The following is a 14,490-nucleotide window of genomic DNA, read 5'->3' as shown; positions in this document are numbered from 1 at the left end:
TACATGACCTGAATACAAACAAGGGCATACAATGGGTCATGTGTTGAATGCCATGATCTAGCCTAAGTTTGGTCAAACCTAGCCCATGGTGTTAACCTGCTTCCTAAGAAATAATCACCGAAAGCCTCTTTGATTTTCTCCCCATGCCCCAAAGCCTTGAGGCCTCATACTGAATTTTGTCAGCATTTATGAGAAATTGCAAGACATTCCAATTCGTACACTCAGAAGTCCCTTTATGATCCTAATTCTGGGCCACTGCCAGGTAAAATTAGGAAGTAAACAGCCAGGTGTCTTTCCCTTCCAGGCACCAGGTGTTAACAACAGGTATGAATCATCAAGGATAGGATTTTAGGCATGAGTAGGGAAGAAATTTTTTGAATGTGGGAACCCTGTAGGTGCTCCTCAAATCACACCATCAAGACGCAGCACATACTCAGCTTGGCTGAAGGGCTGGTCCTGCCTGCACAGATCCTCTCAAGACTGAGACTCTCTGACAGGAAGGGGGCTTTGAAAGAACATCCCACTTCCTGGAGTTGAGCATAACCGGGAACACTAGGCTACCTTGATGCAGTCCAAGTAAAAAGAGTTTGAGATGATGTGGCTTAAGGAAGAAGCCTGTAAGTTAATTTTGTTTTCCCTTCAATTTCATATACCTAGAGAGCGAAACCACAGCAAGTTCTAAGACAGACTGTATGGAGCCACTAGGTGCTCTCCAGGTGGCCACTAGGCTGTTCTGGGAGCCCTCGTGTGTTCCTAGCTCCTGCTCCATATCCAGGTCCACACTCAGGACACAGCTACTGATGAATTCACCTAGAAAGGAAAGCTCCTACACATTCAGGCACTATCAGCCTTGAGCAAAAATCTTACGGAGCACAAGATTTGCCTTTTACCTCTGCCTACCTCTCCTTTCTCTCTGTAGGGCTTCTATCTCCCTTTCTCAGCTACTGACTCATCATCTCTTACAGCTTCTCCATTTCCCTCCACATAAAATTGTCCTTATCTGTTTACTGAAAGGAACTTATACACTGATTTATACTAAGGTGTGAATGACTGAAAATGGCTTACTATCCTGCCTTTTGCAAGAGTGGTTACATTCTTCAAAGTAATAATTTCACTAGTGATAGGTTGGATACAATAGTTTTCTAAATCCAAGAAATGGAGAGAGATACACCACATTAATACTAATCAAGAGAACACTATATATTCTTTTTAAGATTGTTTTTCCATTATACATTATTACAAGATATTGAGTATAATTCCCTCTGCTATACAGTAGATCCTTGTTACCTATTTTATACACAATAGTTAATGTTAATCTCAAAGTCCTAATTTATCCTTTCACCTCCCTTTCCCATTCAGTACCATAAATTTGTTTTCTATGTCCATGAGTTTATTTCTGTTTTGTAAATAAGTTCTCTTGTATCATTTTTTTCAGATTCCACATATAAGCAGTATCATATAATATTTGTCTTTATCTGACCTGCTTCACTTAGTATGATCATCTCTAGGTCCATTGCTGCAAATGGCATTAGTTCATTCTTTTTATGGCTGAGTACTTAGCAGCAGCAGCAGCAGCAGCATTCCATTGGGTATATATATACCACATCTTCTTTACCCACTCATCTGTCGATGGACACAGGTTGCTTCCATGTCATACCTTAACAGATTTAAAAAAAAAAAAGAGAAAAACCAAAGTAGCTCTCAAACCACAGTGGACATAAACTAGAAACCAACAACAAAAAGATTGCTGAAAAATTCTAAAATATTTGGAGACTAAACAGTACACTTCTAAATACCACATGGGCCAAAGAAGTCTCAAGAGAAGATTTTAAAAATTTAAACTAACTGAAAACACAACTTATCAAAATGTATCATATACAGAGAAAGCAGTGCAAAAAGGGAAATTTATAGCATTTAATACATTGATTACAAAAGAAGAAAGGTCTAAAACCAGTAACCTAAGCTTGTACTGTGCACGCACGCGTGGTCAGTGACTTCAGTCACGTCCAACTCTTTACGGCCCTATGGACTGTGGCCCACCAGGATTCTCTGTCCATGGGATTCTCCAGGCAAGAATACTGGAGTGGGTTGCCATGCCCTCCTCCAAGGGATCTTCCCGACCCAGGGATCAAACCCATATCTCTTAAGTTTCCTCCATTGGGAGGCAGGTTGCAATTAGAATAGAAATAAATGAAATCGAAAGCAGGAAAGCAACAGAAAATCAGCAAAACCAAAAGCCAGTTCTTTGAGAAGATCAATAAAATGGATACACCTCTGGCCCAGCTAATAAAGAGAAAAATAAAGAAAATAGAAATGACTAATATCAGAAATGAAAGCAGGGCTATCACTACACCTCCCATGGATGTTGTGAGTAATAAAGGAATATAACGAACAAACCTATGTCTACAAATTTGATAACTTAGTTGAAATGGGTCAGTTCCTTGAAGATGCAGGTCTCTTTCCCCGAAATTCTTTTCTGCTAATACTCACACAAACAGAATGTATAATATGTACAGGCTTTTCTCTATTAAAGAAAGTAAGTGGATCAATAATTAATAAGCTTCTAAAACTGAAAGCATTAGGCCCAGAGGGTTTCACTGATGACTTTTAACAAACATTTAAGGAAGAAATTGTATCGATTCCTTTAGCATCTTTCCCAGAAAAGAGAGGCACGGGGAACACTTCCTAACTCATTCCGTGAGGGCAGCACTATCTCAAGACCAAAACCAGAAAAAGACTTCACAAGAAAAGAAACCAAAACTAGTATCTCCCATGAACACAGAAGCAAAAATCTTTAAAGAATCATTAGTAAGCTGGAGCCAACACTATATGAAAAGAATTGTATACCGTTCTTTTATAATGGAATTTATCCTGGCTATACAAGGCTAGTTCAAAACTCTAGCCTTGCATACCCTCCAAAATCAATGAATGGAAGGAACCCAGCATATCAATCCAGAGAAAGAAAATTATTTGGACATACTAATAGATACAGCAAAGGTACTTTACAAAATCCAACCCCCATTCATGATACATTTTATACAAAATTAATAATAACAATTCTTCATGAATAGATAATTGTCAAGAACACTAAGAAGATTTGCCTTGCTAAAGTCTTAAAACATGTTATAAATGGACAACCACCCAAAGGGATGAGATTAAAACACCCTGAGAATTTCTGCAGTGAAGACAGATTTTGACCAAAACATCATGCTGCCAGGCGGGTGCTGCCTTTCCTTTCTACCACCAGAATGCTCTTCAGGATCCAGACAGGCAAGCATCAATTAAGAAGGAACCCTTTGCCCTTTGCTGTTGGCAAAGGAAGTGGTGATCCCAGAATGCCACGCCTCCGCTCTCACCAGGATGACGAGGTCTGGGGTGACAGTCAGGCTACTGCAGCTCAAAGTGAACAGAATCAATTCCATATTTAACCCCGTGTCTCCTTTGACATTTCTCTGGCAAAATTGGTCTTCAAAGCACAAGGATTCAGAAAATGAGAAGCATTTTCCAGAGACAAAGAAAAAGAAGAAACCAAGAGCTATAAACAAGGGGAACAAAGAAGCCATGTCAGTATCCTTTCTGTGTCTAAGTGGCCTTTCACTCCTGGGTGTCAGGGTAACAAATCCACTCCACAAGCAAGGTCAATTATCCCCAATTATCCCCTCTTGCAGTGAAAGGGTGAAAGTCACACTCTGCCTAAAGCATGTCACTCACAGTATGATTGAAAACTCTTGCTTGGAAAAGTGGAAAATTCAAATGCATTTAGAATCCAGAATATCAGAGTTAGATGAACCCATAAAAATAAAAAATGTCATGTTCCATTTAATAAATGGAGACACTCTGGGCCAGAGAGGTTAAAAATCTGGCCCTTAGGTACATGAGAAGGTAGAGCAATACAGGACAATAACTTCCAGTAGATCAGGGCTTGATTCCCAGACACAAACACCAAGAAGTCATTGCACCCGTCTGAGTCCTTTATCTTCATCTGTAAAATGGGCATAATAGGAATCACTTCACAGGGTTGCTGTTAAAATTAAGTCTGAAACCTGAAGAGCACTGGCACAGTTTTGCCACATAAGAATCCTCAATAATCATTTTCCTTCTTTCTTTCGGATCTCAGGGTCAGAGCTAGAGCTCAGTGCTGGGCTCTGGAGTCACAGCTCATTCATGTTTCCTCTGGTCCCAATGACAGCAACAGGCAGAGTATTTGCGGGTATCAGGTTCAGGCTGGGGATGAAGGGACCCCTAGGTGTGTTACCACGTCTCTGTAGCTGGGCTCCCCAGCAAATGAGATAGAGAATGGGGCTTAGTTTCTGCCTCTACCCTGATAAGCTGTACATGAAAACCTAGATCCACCTGCAGATCAGTTTTCCTATCAGAGAAATAGGGTGTGGGTCTTTTAGTTGCTCAGGCAGGTCTGACTCTTTGTGACCTCATGGACTGTAGCCCATCAGGCTTCTCTGTCCATGGAGTTCTTCCGGCAAGAATATTAGAGTGGGTTGCCATTCCCTTCTCCAGGGCATCTTCCCTAACCAGGGGTCGAACGTGAGTCTCCCACATTGCAGGCAGATTCTTTACCGTCTGAGCCACCAGTAAAGGTCATTAAAAATTGATATTATCTTTTGATATTGATATTTGGGAAGCCTACCCAACTGCTCAATTCAATGAGCTTTCCTTAACCTGTATTTACATATATATGCTGTAAGATCCAGAAGTGTGTGTGTGTGTGTGTGTGTGTGTTTGTGTGTGTGTGTTTGTATAACCGGGGATAGTGGAGGATGATGGGAATAGATGGGAACGTGATCCTATTCCCATATTTCCAACATGGAAAAATGATCAGGGTCAATAACGACCTTGGTCAGCCTAGGTCGTCATACATACAAAGAAAAAGAGCCAGTAGGTCAAGAAAAGAAGGCTGCACGGTCTTAGGAGAAGAGAATGTGGGCAGAGGAAGACAAAAAGGAAGGAAAGAATTAGTTGCTCAATTGTATCGAGCTCTTTGTGACCCTATGGCTCCTCTATCCTTGGAATTCTCCAGGCAAGAATACTGGAGTGGGTTGCCATTTCCTCCTCCAGGGCATCTTCCAGACCCAGGGATCGAACCCAGGTCTCCTGAATTGCAGGCAGATTCTTTACCATCTGAGCCACCAAGGAAGCAGTGGAAGACAAACGCAATAGCAATTTAAGAACAGCACTAGGGGATTCTCCCTACAGCCCAATGGCTCCCCAGATTGGTATTTTCAGCCCTGACCTCTGCCCAGAACTCTAGATGAAGACTTGACTGGTCTCACAGGCATCTCAAATGGACTTACTCAGAAGAGAACTCTTGACTCTACCTTCCCACATCCAGACCGGCTCCTCTTTCAAGCACCTAGACTCAGAAAAGGGCAACGCAATCCAATTGGTTACTTAAGCCAAAGATCTAGGGATGTTCCCGGATCTCTTTCTTTCATCTTCCCAGGGCCTTCGATGCTACATTCACAGTGCATCCCACTCCATTCTCTTCTTCACACCTCTACTTCTACAGCTCCACCACCATCAAGTCTGGGTCACCATGAATTTCTGTTTTACCACTGTGGTATCCACCCTGATCCCAGACTAGTTCCCTCTTCACAAACCCACCAGTGATCTTTTAAAAATATGTGTGTGCGTGTGTTAGTCACTCAGTCACGTCCAGCTCTTTGGCAACCCTGTGGACTGTAGCCTTTCAGGCTCCCCTGTCCGTGGGATTTCCCATGCAAGAATTCTGGAGTGAGTTGCTTGCCCTCCTCCAGGGGATCTTCCCAACCCAGGGATCGAATTTGCATTGCAGGCAAATTCTTTACCATCTGAGCCAATATAGACCAGATCAAATTATCCCTAAGCTTAAAGTTTTCTGATGATTTCCCACTGCACTTGGAAAAAAATTCCAAATTCCTTCTGTTGAGTCAGAAAAGCCTCAATGATCCCCCCTACCCTCCACTGTCTTTCCAACTCATCCCATACCTCTCTGTTCATTCACTGGGCTCAGGACAAGTTAGCCTTGTCTCTGTTCCTCAAATGTTCCAAGGTTAGTCCTGGGCTGGGCCTTTGCACCAGCCGTGCCTCTGCCTGCAATGTGTCCCCTCATATCTTGGCAGGGCAGGGGCCTCTGGTACTCCAAGTGATGTCACTAGCTCAGACAACCTGTGCCAGAAGCCCACCCATTCACTTGCTATTATGGAGACTTATTATAATTCTCTGTGTAGCTCATGTTACTTATTGATAGATTTCTTGTTTATTTCTTTGGTTACTGCCTGTCCTGTTCTGTGAGAACAGAATCTCTGTGAGACAGCAGGGATCTTTCAATCCACCCTGTTTCCTGTTCTGGCATGTAGATGTCATGCAACAAATACTTGTTGTTTGAGTGGAAAAACGAATGAACTCCAAACCACCGAAAATGAACTAAAGAGCTTATATTGGAGGAGCATTCATTTCAACTGAATCCCAAAACTGTCCCACAAAAATCTGCTAATGTTCAGAAGTGCACTAACCAGGTCAAAGGGAATGAGGAGAGACTGGGCAAGCTCAGCACAAAACCCTGAATCCTTTTCTAAAGGATCCCAATGGTCCGGACCTCCAAAGGCCTCAAGATCCCCTGGAGAAGGAAAGGGCAACCCACTCCAGTATTCTTGCCTAAAGAATCCCATGGACAGAGGAGCCTGGCGGACAGAGGAGCCTGGCGGGCTACAGTCCATGGGGTCTCAAAGAGTCGGACACGATTGAGCGACTAAACAGCAGCAGTGAGTCATGAATTACCACAAATTCCAGAGCAGAAAACAAGCCGTGCTCCCTCCCTCTCCCCCAAGTTCTAATTTAGCTGCAGCTTCTTGGGCTCATGCCAGGATAGCAGACGATGGGTGCTGTTAGCATATGATCTGGGGAGACGTGCAAAGCAAGCAGACAGCCTGGCAGATGGAAGCACACTCACCTTGCGAGGGGAACAGCTTTGGACTTTCTTCCGCAGTTTCCTCTGCTGTGGGTATAGAAGATGAGCACATGCTCTAAGAAGGACGGTGGGGTTAGCAGTTTCTCTAGGACTCTTTTCCCTGGATTTCCCCCTCCCCTTCCACCTCATAGGCAAGGAAAACTTAAGGTGCTAACACCCAAGCTTTAATTCTACCCGCTTAAGTCACTCCGGGCATGTGATACAGGAACCAGTATGCCTCTTTTCTTTCCCTTTCCTCTTCATCACTTTTTCACCCTCTTTTCCTCAGGTCAAACTCTGTGCCCTCCTCCCACTGTATCTTCCTTATCTTCCTCCTTCTTTTTCTACCCCATCCCTCGGTGTGAACCCCTCTCTCTTCCCAGTCTTCCCACTTATGCCTTTCCTCTTACCATGTGGGGAAAAGACCCAACTATTTTCTACAACATTCTGGATTATTTCGTTTTTAAAAGGAATTTGGGAAAAGGCTAGATTTTGTTTTATGAAACACCTTTCCCATTTAGACACACATTTACATGACCATTTCCAGTGGTCATGTATGGATGTGAGAGTTGGACGGTGAAGAAAGCTGAGCACCGAAGAATTGATGCTTTTGAACTGTGGTGTTGGAGAAGACTCTTGAGAGTCCCTTGGACTGCAAGGAGATCCAACCAGTCCATTCTGAAGGAGATCAACCCTGAGATTTCTTTGGAAGGAATGATGCTAAAGCTGAAACTCCAGTACTTTGGCCACCTCATGAGAAGAGTTGACTCATTGGAAAAGACTCTGATGCTGGGAGGGATTGGGGGCAGGAGGAGAAGGGGATGACAGAGGATGAGATGGCTGGATGGCATCACGGACTCAATGGATGTGAGTCTGAGTGAACTCCGGGAGTTGGTGATGGACAGGGAGGCCTGGCATGCTGCAATTCACGGGGTCGCAAAGAGTCGGACACGACTGAGCGACTGAACTGAACTGAACTTACGTGATCACCCGGAAATTGGCTTTTTAACTAGCTGTCACTCTAAAAGTTAAAAAGCAAGGCCTGTTGTAATTCTAGCATGGTGGGCTTGCTGTTTTCCCCCGATAAAACAATTTTCCAGCAACGTTGTTATTAAGGACTGAAAAGATTTACCCAAAGTGAAGGTCACGTAAAATTGTCAAACGACCTCCATGGATAGACACACCAACAAAGTGCCTAGCAGGGGAAAAGCAGTTACAGGAGGTTTCCTTCATTGCTACCTTATGATCCTCAGAAAGAAGAGCGGGAGCGGGTGAGCGTCGAGGGAGGAGGGCGAGGAGAAAGAAAAAGACTGGAGAAAGGAAAGAGACGCGGGTGGAGACCAGGCTGGGGCTACAGCTGCGCGGTGGGGGTGGACGGGTCTGGGGTGCAGGCAGGAGCGAAGCGCGCCCTCTGGTGGCAGCCGCTCCGCCTTTCCTCAGTTCAGTTCAGTCGCTCAGTCGTGTCCGACTCTTTGTGACCCCATGAATCGCAGCATGCCAGGCCTCCCTGTCCATCACCAACTCCCGGAGTTCACTTAGACTCACGTCCATCGAGTCCGTGATGCCATCCAGCCATTTCATCCTCTGTCGTCCCCTTCTCCTCCTGCCCCTAATCCCTCCCAGTATCAGAGTCTTTCCAATGAGTCAACTCTTCTCATGAGGTGGCCAAAGTACTGGAGATTCAGCTTTAGCATCATTCCTTCCAAAGAAATCCCAGGGCTGATCTCCTTCAGAATGGACTGGTTGGATCTCCTTGCAGTCCAAGGGACTCTCAAGAGTCTTCTCCAACACCACAGTTCAAAAGCGTCAATTCTTCGGCGCTCAGCCTTCTTCACAATCCAATTCTCACATCCATACGTGACCACAGGAAAAACCATAGCCTCGACTAGACGGACCTTAGTCGGCAAAGTATTGTCTCTGCTTTTGAATATGCTATCTAGGTTGGTCATAACTTTTCTTCCAAGGAGTAAGCATCTTTTAATTTCATGGCTGCAATCACCATCTGCAGTGATTTTGGAGCTCCCCCAAAATAAAGTCTGACACTGTTTCCACTGTTTCCCCATCTATTTCCCATGAAGTGATGGGACCGCCTTTCCTGCGCGGTCCCAAACCTTTGGCTCTCTCTAACGTTGCATACCACCTCAGCAAACCAGAGTCATGAGTTAATCACTCCCTTCTCCACATTCCAGAAGGACAGCTAGGAGCCAGGGGTTATAACTCCACTTCACCCCCAGAAGCCCATCGACTATTTCTTACAGCTTTTTATTCTATTCTCCCTAAGAGAAAGTGCTGGACGGGGACGGGGGTGGAAGTGGAATTAACATTCTCCACGTTACTACATTCCAGCAAGGATGGAGAGTCCTTAGAGAGTGATGTCCGGAGTGATATCTGGGCAACTACAGCTCACCGCACCTTTGATTCAGCTTTGCAGGGAGTTACTGTGGGATAGTTCAGAAAATTCATTGTAAGAACATGAAAAAATCATACCATTTAACCTGATTCTCAGTTCTCGATGCTTGAAAACTAGGGCTAATACTACCTACCACCCAGAGCTGTTTTGAAGGTTAAACGAGAGGCAGCGAGTGGCATACAGTAGGTGCTTGGTAATTGTTTGTTCCCACTCCCATCTCACACCACCTCATCCCATGTCCCTTAAAAAAGATGAGATGGCGAGCTCATTTCTTCCCACTGCTTGGCCTGCAATCAGTATAAACTGCCCCTACGTGGTTCCCTCCCGGCGCCTCCGTAACTGCGTGTTTTACTAGATTCCTGAGAGTTCGGTGCAGATGCTTTGACGCAGGAGCATTTTGACAACAGCCTCTAACACCATCGTTGATTCCTCACCTCCAGAACCGTCTCCTGCCTTGGTCTCTGAGGCTCCCATGGATGCTGCCCTTCTCCCATCCCCGGATGGATGTCAGTTTTGCACATTACATAGGAATAAGATGAATGCCCAGGGAACAACAACGATTTTACATTTGGACACTGTAGAATTCTGGGGAGGGAGGAACCTCCCTTTGCACTTCTGTGTAGACCGGTCTCATGGTTAAAGAAGGTGGATATCTGTGTTGAAACCTTCCACCTGAAGTGTCTGATGCTGACCTTTGCCCCAGGCTTCTTCCCTTTCTTTGGGGTGGAATCTGGGGCTGGTCCAAGGAAGGTACTTAGGAATTAAGCTCCACAAATTCCACCTTATCTTCCAACTTAATTTTTAACTCCAAACAGATAAGCATGGCTCTTGGGTTTTTATTCTAGGGTTCGACCAAGAGATAAAGAGTTCCAAGAAAAAGGTACTTTAGAGGGTCTGAAGCAGGGATAGTCACTAAGTCATATCTGACTCTTTGCCACCCCATGGACTGTAGCCCGCCAGGCTTCTCTGTCCATGGGGTTTCCCAGGCAAGAATACTGGAGTAGGTTGCCATTTCCTTCTCCTGGGATAATACGAGAAATGAAGTTTCTAAAGTCTGAAAATAGAGAGTCATTCTTGCAAGAGATTCTCTGTCAGTTGATTTTTTTTCTCGAATGTTATACAGGCATAAAATAACACTTTCCAGATGAATAAACTTTACCATTTGAAAATTAATGCAGTGTCTAACTCTCTAAATGTACCTCAAGATGCATTTCAGATTTTTAAAATTACCATAATGGTAGAATTATGCCAGCAAAATCCTGGAATATTAATATATTGAAACACCAGAAGGTGCGATTGCAGTCTGTACTCTTTAAGGACAAAGATCCACTCTATCTAATGGTTGAGGAGTCTTGTATTGCTCCGATGACAAAGAGTCAGACCCTTCCCTGTCCCCTCTGCCTCTTTCTCTCTGAAGCCCCCCATTCCGGTAGACCAGCAAGCTGCTGAAAGCAATCCTGTTCATGGATTCAAATTGTTAAATAATTAGATTTCTTGCCTTTGGAGGGACCTTCCTCATCTAACGCAACATGCAATCTAAAACTGTGACACGAGGGGGCGCGATTGCCCTCCCGATGTCTGATTAGACCGCGGTCAGGAAGCTATGCTCTCATTCACAGCTGAGGGCTGGGTAAAATGGACCATCACAGATGAGTTAAAAAAAAAAGTAGCCAGCAATTACCCCTCGTGAATTTTTTTTTAGAGAAAAAATATCCAGTTCAGTGGCTTTTAAAATTAAGAATGTAACTAGGGAAACTAAACCTTCATTTACTGAACATTGTCCAATGTGTAACAATTATTAATTAGTATGCACTTTTTATATACCCTATTTTCAGGGAAAAAAAAAAAAAAAAGATGGCATGGGGCAATCAGCCAAAGACGGAAGGAGAAAGAGAGAAGGCAGGAGAGAAGGGCTTTCCAGATGGCTCTAGTGGTAAAGAACCTGCCTGCCAAAGCAGGGGACATAAGAGACAGGGGGTTGATCCCTGGGTCAGGAACATCCCCTGGAGGAGGGCGTGGCAACCCACTCCAGTATTCTTGCCTGGAGAATCCCATGGACAGAGGAGCCTGGCGGGCTACAGTCCACGGGGCCTCAAAGAGTCAGACATGACTGAGCGACTTAGCACATGAACACGAGAGGAGAAACGGGAGGGACGCGGATCAGGGAGGAAGAGTCGGAACAGAACAGGAGTCAGAATCCTAAGGGGGCAGCCACAGTGTCAGAGAAAGCAAGGGGGGCGGGTAGTTTAGAATGATCGTTCTTTTTCTCAGTCCACTTTGACAGTGTGAAAACTGTGGGCTTTTCCCCATAAAATAGACATATTCTTCTTTATTCAAGGGATCCATGAACCATAGGTTCAGAACTCCTGGTTTAATGGAGTTCCCTGGTGGCCTAGTGGTTAGGATTCTGGGTTTTCACTGCCATATCCCGGGTTCAATCCCTGCTGAGGGAATTAAGATCCCACAAGCTGAGTGGCGCAGCCAAAAAAGGAGCTCCTGGTTTAAACAAGACTGTTGTTGCTTAGTCACTCAGTTGTGTCCGACTCTTTTGTGACCCCGTGGGCTGCAGCCCACCGGGTTTCTCTATCCATGGGATTTTCCAGGCAAAAATACGGGTGTGGGTTACCATTTCCTTCTGGGGATCTTCCCAACCCAGGGATCAAACCTGAGTCTCCTGCTTGGCAGGTGGGTTCTTTACCACTGAGCCACCAAGGAAGCTTTAAACAGAGCTACAGAGGAGCAAAAGCAGAGAGAAAGATGCCATGAGGCAGAAGCATGGAGAAGTGGGCAAGAAGAGCCGCAAGGAAAGAAAGGAAGATGGGGGTTCCCCTCGCCACCCCAGCTTCTCTCTCATCTAAACTTAGGCCCCACGTTCAAAGGGAGCACCGTGGTCTTCAGATTTGATGATAGGAGCCATTCTAGAATGACGTCAGATGGGAGCCACCCCTCTGAGCACTGTTATCTTAGCAAATCACTCGCCTCTCAAGACCCAGTGAAGGGACGCCCACAGATGAAAGCGGACATTTTTTAACCTATACAAGGTTAGCCCAGAAGCTGTCCGGGGTCAGTAGACCTGGGTGCCATGGATGGAGAATGGACGCCAAGGCTGCAGGAAGACGAGCTAAGGCTTCCCTCCTTTCCAGTCCCTGTGGGCTACAGACCCAGGGGCCAGGATGAAGTGAACCTTCCTCTTCTGGGGAGGGAAGAACCTCCCCTTACGCCTTTGCACAGAGCCATCTCATGATTAAAGAAGGTTGTTTATTTTGAAACCATCACCCTGAAGTGTTGGCTGTGGCTGGTCCAGGAAGGCACTTTGGAGTTGAGCTCCACAAATTCCACCCTGTTTCCCAACTTAATTTTTAACTCCAAATATATTTGACTCTAGGGGCTTTATTTGAGAGTTCTACCAGGAGACAAAAAAAAAAAAAAGGTGCTATAGGATTTTGAAACAAGGACAAAGTTTCTGGATTAGGCCAGCCCTTTTACAGGAATAGGGATACTGACATGATATTCTTTAACCTCATGTTGTTTTCTTAGGGGTTATGTTTCTGAAGCATCTGGGGACTGGAGTTGGGGGGTGGACAGGAATTGCTCAAAAGAACAGAGGCTTTGTTTTGGATGACTTGGAGCAGACAATGTCCCTATTCAAGGGATCAAGGTGGGCTGGGCAAGGGGTAATGGATGAAGGAAGAAAGGAATAGATCAAGTGTGAAAATTCTCTGCCAAACAGCCTCATAAGCTTCCTTCCAGCTAATCTAACTCTTTTCAATGAGAAGGGTGAACTAAAGTGTTGCTTTGATGATCTTTCCACTTCTTTTTCCACAGAGGTGAACATGGTGGAAGCCGCGGGGCCTCTGTTGCTTTGCAATCAAGAGAGAAGGCCCTGGGCCAAACATGAATAATGAGCTCCTCCCCTCCAGTCAGTCAACAAGCGATGCTCATTAGGAAAGGTGACTCAGAACTGCCCTGTCCCTCCCTGGAGCTGCGCTGCACCCACCAGGCTGGCTGGCAGGTGTCCACACTTCCCACGTGCCCACCCCACAGCACAGGCAAGCTGCTGCAGAGCCAAGGATTCGGGGACAAAGGGGAAAGGGAAAAAAACCTCAAGAAGTATTCAAAACAACTCATCATCACCTGCTTATTTGTCTTCTGTGATACAGAGGATGTGCTTGCTGCCTGTGGGTTCGAGAACCTATAATGTGTAGGAATGTTTTTCTAAGTGTGGTCCTCAGGCCGCAGGCTTCAGAATCATGTGGGTTTCCAGATTCAGGCTCCTGGGCCCCACCTCAGACCTACTGAGTCTACATCTCTGAGGGGCTACAAAACTGATGCTTTCAAGTTGTGGTGCCAGAGAAGACTCTTGAGAGTCTCTTGGACTGCAAGGAGATACTCAAACCAGTCAATCCTAGAGGAAATCAACCCAGAATATTCATTGGAAGGACTGATGCTGAAGCTGAAGCTCCAATACATGGCCACCTGATGCAAAGAACTGACTCATTATAAAAGACCCTGATGCTGGGAAAGACTGAAGGCAGGGGGAGAAGTGGGCAGCAGAGGATGAGACGGTTGGATGGCATCACCGATTCAGTGGACATGAATTTGAGCCAACTCCGGGAGATAGTGAAGGACAGGGGAGCCTGGCGTGCTGCGTCCGTGAGGTTGTAAACAATCAGACACAACTTAGTGGCTGAACAACAACAAGGCTGCTGGGTGGGGCAGGTCTTGGTGAGAAAACGGTGGTCTCCAGGACGGCTCACACCACTGAGTGCTCCCCACAGCTACTGCCGCCAGTGGCCTTTTCCGCCTCGGGAGCCACAGGCCCCACCCCACCACCTGAGAGGAGACCCTCCAATACTAGCAGATCCTGCCATCAACAGCCGAACTTCCTGGGCCATTAAAAGCATGTCCCAGTGCCCCAGCTGGGCCTGCGACAGCATCTTCCCCAAGGTAAGCTCATAAGGATGGAGCCATGCCTCAAGCCACTTCAGCCCCCCTCTCAAGAGGATCAACCAGCATCTTTCCACAGAGAAAATCAGAGGACGCAGGGGTGAGCTGAAGCACCCATCTGGACCAGGGACTGAGGAGGACCACATTCGAAGGCAGAAGGAGCAATTAGATTCTGACCACCAGGCTGGCA

This window comes from Ovis aries, chromosome 2 (assembly GCF_016772045.2).
Source record: "Ovis aries strain OAR_USU_Benz2616 breed Rambouillet chromosome 2, ARS-UI_Ramb_v3.0, whole genome shotgun sequence".
Classification (NCBI taxonomy): Eukaryota; Metazoa; Chordata; class Mammalia; order Artiodactyla; family Bovidae; genus Ovis; species Ovis aries.
The sequence above is the reverse complement of the archived record's forward strand: the minus strand, read 5'-3'. Positions refer to the sequence as shown.